Here is a 6,617-nt window from a genome sequence, read left to right as displayed (position 1 = left end):
GGCACCACGATCCGAGATGATAGACAAAGGAATCCCATGCAACCTTACCAATTCATGACTGTACAACTTGGCATACTCTTCAGCCCCATAAGTAGTTTTAACCGATAGGAAATGAGCCGACTTTGTCATCCGATCAACCACCACCCAAACCGAATCAAAGCCTCTTCTAGCCTTGGGTAAGCCCACTACAAAATCCATGTTGATTTCTTCCCACTTCCAAGTAGGTATCTCAATGTCCTGAGTTAGGCCACCCGGCCTTTGATGTTCGGCCTTGACTTGTTGACAACTATGGCAACCCGAAACAAATTTTGCAATGTCCAACTTCATACCGCCCCACCAATACACATCCCTCAAGTCTCTATACATTAAGCCAACCCGTAACCCGTAACAACAAGTAATGAGTCTGAGGGTAGAAACTAAACAAAAGTAGGCAAATTACAATATAAACAGGCGGAAGCAAGTCAAAAACATATATACAAATAAAGATCCCTCCCAGAACTTGGAAGTCACTAGTACAGAGCTACTAACAAAATGAGTACAAGTCCCAAAAGTGGACAACAGAGACTGGACTGTCTCGAAAGGAAAAAGACAAGTCTATATATACAAATGGAGACTGAAATAGTACAAAACACCGTGTGCTCACCCTCGTCTCCGATCAGATTGCTCCAAGCTCGATCAACGCTGAATACTAGTGCCCGGAACTGCATCACCAAACAGATGCAGAGCGTAGCATGAGTACCAAAACAACAGGTACCCAGTAGGCATCATAGGCCGACTGAACTTGAAAAGTAAAGGCAATATGAAAAGAAGGAATAATACAAATCGAGGGTCAAGAGCGTAAATCTAAGTAACAATGGAATACACACGAGTGTACAAAGAACTAACTAAAGTAATCTATAAGCTAACTACACCTAACTGGACCCCCATAAGCCCAGAAGATACACTCGTGCGCAAGTCAAATAAAAACCCGAACGGACCCCCATAAGCCCGACGAGTACACAGAATAACTAAAACTAAAGAGAATTGCATATGCGAACCCAAGAACGAAGAACATCGAATCAGAACCTCAACCCTAATTAGTAGAATCTAACAGTACGGAGGCCAGACCTCGAACCGGATGCTCACCAGAAGTACCCAAGTAATCAATCACAAGTATCAAGTATATGAGGCCGGAACTCTAACCGGATGCTCTATATAAGTATCTGGACAATAGAGTCCGGAACTCTAACCGGATGCTCTATATAAGTATCTGGGCAATAGAGGCCGAAACTTAAACTGGATGCTCTATAAAGGTGCCAATGTAGCTGCTGAAAGAGTCCTAATCGATCAACACTCATAAATGTACGTGGAACGCCGTCCATACTTAGCCAATCAATGTAAGTCCTTGGAACCAAAACGAAAATCAAATTCAAACCGCGAAGTAGAACTAGTGTCGCCGATGTAACTCGTGAAGCCGTAACATCGGGGAAAATAAGGATAACTATAGTCGAAGAAAGAGTATCGCCTAACTAAGGCCCAAACTATCAGACTCAAGTCTGCTACACCAATCTACAGGGATCTAAGCCGGCCGAGCGACGTCAGGGCAACACTAAGGCTTATTGGATTCGAATCATGTATTTCTAAGGCAAGCCCTAGTCAAACCTAAACTAAGGCCCAATGAGCTTCAAATAAACAGTAATTAAGCATGCAAGCACTCCACATAGCGAGGAGGGTCAAATAATAACACAAAGCATGCTCATAGTTACCCGATAATTCTCGAAATACGCCGAAAACATAATTTCTAAACACCTATGCATGATTCAATAACTACCAACCCAAATCCCAACTAATCAATATGCATTCACACTCTCAAGCTCAATCTAAGAGACGGAAACCGTAGCCTACCTGTAGGCCGATCACACGCGCTCCAAAATCACTCCTTCGGAACTTTCCCTTTTCGAACGGTCTCGAAACGCTGCCCCGCTATCAAAAATAGAGTCACAACGTTAATACGGTCGTTTAGACACCAAAATCACAACAAACGAAGATGGGTCAATTTTGGAGTCAAAACGGGAATCGTGGGACCCAAGCAGAAAATTCCAAAATTAACCCCAAAAGTGGGTCCTAACCAGTTCCCCCAGCTCATGTCCCAAAATGAGACGCAATTCGGTGTTCGGGAACAACACAATATCAACATGCAACTAAAACCCAAATTTTCTCAAAAATTAGAAATGGGACAGCAGTTGAATCAGTGTATTTACCAAAAACGAGCGATCTACAGTAAAATCTGACCGCACAACAATGTTCTCCTCGAAAAACCACTCAAGATAGCCTCAAAAATCACTGAAATCGAACCTAAAATGGCTGAGAAAACAAGTCTCAAAAATTTCCAAAATTAAGCTCACAAAAAGGGTGCGGTAGCAGGTATTTTTCGAAAATTACCTCAAACGGGGTCTCCAAATTACTATCCGAGCTCACCAACACGTTGTCCTCGAAAAATCTCACAACTTTGCCTTTTAAATCGCCCAAATCGGTTGAGAGATGAGAGAGTTATGAGGGCTTAAGTTTGGGGAATATGTTGCTGTTTTTCTGCATTTTATTGCAGATTTTTCTGCAATAATTCCAAAACTTAAAACTCCGACGGGGTGCTCCGAACTCGTTCGGAACCCCGTGCACGCAAATGAAATATGCAACCATACCAAATTCAACATTCAGGACTCAACGGCGCAGTCAAAATTTCCATCAGAGGTCATTTCGATAAAATGTGGGTCCCAATTCCAAAAGCCATTTTAAACTTAGGCTTAAACTTAAAGTTAAAACGCCTAATCGCACCGACCTACACTGAAAACCTCGAGAGTCATGACGACCATGCTACTAGCCTAAAATGACCCTTCCGGAGCTGATGGAATCATCAGAATTGGATTCCGATGTCATCTTCTTGAACTTTTGATCAAAAATGATCGTTCAAGGTTCATAAGCTCCAAAACACAAAAACTCGCACCAAGACCAAACGAACGACCAGGTGACCGAACTGTCAGTCCCAGCAAGTCATAAATGACTTGGGGTCGCTATAGGAACGCTCTAAACGACACACAGAAGGCAAGACACAAAAATGACTTTGAGGGTCATTACAATATCAACTACTTGAAAGGACTTTTGTCCGCGAAAGAAAGGATCAAGAAGTACCTGAAGGCTCAAACAAGCCGGGAAACTGCTCTCGCATCTCCTATTCGGTCTCCCAGGTAGCCTCCTCGACTGGACGATGCCTCCAACAGACCTTAACAACAGGAATGGCTCTCGAGCGCAATCTCCTCACATCTCTGGCTAGAATGGCAACTGGCTCCTCTACAAATGTCAAATGATCATCCAACTCGACTGGATCATACTGGAGCACATGTGACTCATCAGGAACATATCGCCGCAGCATCGAAACATGAAACACTGGGTGGATGGATGAAAATACTGGAGGTAGGGCGAACTCATAAGCAACTTCCCCAACTGTCCGAAGTATCTCAAAAGGCCCAATGTACCTGGGGCTAAGCTTGCCCCGCCTCCCAAACCTCATCAAGCCCTTCACGGGCGACACACGGAGGAATACCCGGTCACCAACAGAGAATCTCAAAGGTCGACGCCTCTGATCAGCATAACTCTAGTGCCTACTCTGAGCCGTCCTGAGCCTATCCTGAATCACTCTCACCTGATCCAGGGCCTCCTGAAGCAAATCTGTACCACGCGGCCTAGGCTCTGTAGACTCAAACCAACCAACTGGAGAGCGACAACGCCTACCATATAAGGCCTCGAATGGGGCCATCTGAATACTAGAGTGGTAGCTATTGTTGTACGCAAACTCCGTCAAAGGCAAGAATTGGTCTCACTGACCTCTAAAATCCATAACACAGGCCCGCAACATATCCTCAAGGACCTGAATAGTACGCTCTGACTGACCATCCGTCTGTGGGTGAAATGCTGTGCTAAGGTGGACACGGGTTCCCAACTCTTCCTGAAAAGCCCTCCAAAAGCTGGAAGTGAACTGTGAACCTCGGTCTGAAATGATAGCAACAGGCACACCATGAAGACGAACTACCTCCCGAATATAGATACGAGCTAACCTCTCAGCACTGAAGGTAGTATGAACAGGAAGGAAGTGTGCTGACTTGGTCAATCGATCCACGATGACCCAAATGCTGTCAACACCTCTAGAAGTCCGAGGCAACCCCACAACGAAGTCCATAGTGATACGCTCCCACTTCCACTCCAGAATGGGTAATCTCTGGAACTCGCCACCAGGCCTCAAATGCTCGGCCTTTACCTGCTGGCAGCATAAGCAACGGGAAACAAAGTCAGCAATATCTCTCCTCATGCCACTCCACCAGTAATGCTGCCTCAAATCACGATACATCTTCGCTGTGCCCGGATGGATAGATTATCTAGACTCATGGGTCTCAGAAAGTATCAACTGTATCAAATCTCCAACTCTCGAAACACAGATGCGGCCGGCAAATTTCAACACTCCATCAGTATCTAAGGTAGCCTGACCACCATCGCCCGCTAACACTCGATCTCTAAGGGCCACCAAGGTATCATCCTCAAAATGGCAACCACGGATCCTGTCAGGCAAAGAAGATTGAACTCCTATAAAGGCCAAGACGCGTCTAGAATCTGAGATATCCAACCGAACCATTCTATTAGCTAAGGACTGAATGTCCAAAGCTAAGGGTCGCTCCTCAACAGATAAGAAGGCTAGACTACCCATACTCACTGCCTTCCGGCTCAAGGCGTCCGCTACCACATTCGACTTGCCCGAATGATAAAGAATAAAGAAGTCGTAGTCCTTTAGGAGCTCAATCCAACGACGCTGCCTCGAATTAAGGTCCCTCTGGCTCATGATGTACTGAAGACTCCTATGATCGGTATAGATCTCACATCGAACTCCATACAAGTGTGCCTCTAAATCTTAAGCACGAAAACTACTGCCGCCAACTCCAAGTCATGAGTGGGGTAGTTGCGCTCATGGATCTTAAGCTTCCTCGATGCATAAGCAATAACCCGGCCCTGCTACATCAATACACAATCCAAACCAACGCCGGATGCGTCACAATAAACTGTGAAGCCCTCACCCTCAACTGGTAGAGTCAATGTATGAGCAGTGGTCAATAACTCCTTGAGCCTCAAAAAGCTCGCCTCACACTCCTCTGACTAAACAAAGGGAACATCAACACGAGTCAATCGAGTCAACGGGGCTGCAATAGTAGAAAAGTCCTCAACAAAGCGTTTGTAGTAACTAGCTAACCCGACGAATCTACGAACCTCAGTAACAGAAATGGGCTTGTGCCAATCACGAATAGCCTCAATCCTCGCCGGATCAACCCTAATATCCTCCTTGGACACCACGTGCCCCAAGAAGGCTACGAACTCAAGCCAAAACTCGCACTTTGAGAACTTGGCATAAAGCCGATGATCTCTCAAAGTCTGCAGCACTATCCTCAAATGCTGCTCATGCTCACTCCGGCTCCGCGAGTATACCAGTATGTCATCAATGAAGACGATGACAAATAAATCAAGGTATGGCCTGAACACACGTGTCATCAAATCCATGAAGGCAGCAGGGGCATTAGTCAACCCAAACGACATCACCAAGAACTCATAATGGCCATAACTGGTCCTAAATGCAGTCTTAGGGATGTCCGCTGCCGTAATCCTCAGCTGATGGTACCCGGACCGCAAATCAATCTTAGAAAACACGGCGACACCCTGAAGCTGATCAAACAAATCATCAATACGAGGCATGGGGTAACGGTTCTTCACCGTCACCTTGTTCACACTACAAGAAACCAGTCTTTTAGCGGCGACAAATCTCGCCACAATATCCCAATAAGTCGCAACTAAATATATTTAGTGGCGACAATAGCGTCATGGCAAGTACTTCCATAACTAAAAGTCTTTTGTGACGACTCTTTTAAGTCGTCACAAAATATTATATTTGTGGCGACTTTTCTTGCTGCAAAAACTGAACAAACACGCCACAAAAGAAGATTCCACCAAGTGTTGCTCCATAAATCGCCACTAAAAATTGACTTTCAGTGGCGACTAGGATCGCCACAGTGGCATTAAATATTTAGTGGCAACTTTTGTCGTCACTGTATATGACTTTCAGTGGCAACATTGCTTGCCACAATTGTGGTATATATTTAGTGGCAGCTCTTATCGCCACAATAGCATCTGTTTTAGGGGTGACTTTTGTTGCCACTGAACTTATTAAATCTTTAGCGGCAAGTCAGATTGCCACGAAAACCTATTTTTCAACAATTACAATATCCAATATTTTAATTAATTTTCATGGCCACCTAATTTCTGATACTCCCTCCGTCCCATTTTATGTGGCAACATTTCCTTTTTGGTCAGTCCCAAAAAGAATGTCACATTTCCTTATAAGGAAAGTATTTAAAGGTACAATTTCTTTTTTATCCTTGTTGGTCCCACTTAATCTTAAAATAATACTCCAATACATTTATGAGGAGAGAGAAATTGAGTCTACTTTTTAAAAGGGCAATTTGGTAAACATTTCAAAGTCTTCATTTATTTCTTAAACTCCGTGCCCGGTCAAATGTTGCCACATAAAATGGGACGGAGGGAGTATT

At 44.5% G+C, this 6,617-nt stretch overlaps 1 pseudogene; it reads right to left on the bottom strand.

Moving 5' to 3' along the window:
• The window catches only part of LOC125850437 (uncharacterized), a 14,176-nt pseudogene extending 11,444 nt beyond the window's left edge, over positions 1-2,732 (bottom strand).
• Between the last annotated feature and the right edge of the window lie 3,885 nt (positions 2,733-6,617).

Source organism: Solanum stenotomum, unplaced genomic scaffold, assembly GCF_019186545.1.
Source record: "Solanum stenotomum isolate F172 unplaced genomic scaffold, ASM1918654v1 scaffold1704, whole genome shotgun sequence".
Taxonomy (NCBI): Eukaryota; Viridiplantae; Streptophyta; class Magnoliopsida; order Solanales; family Solanaceae; genus Solanum; species Solanum stenotomum.
Note: the sequence above shows the minus strand (reverse complement) of the source record. Positions and strands in the feature narration are given on the sequence as shown.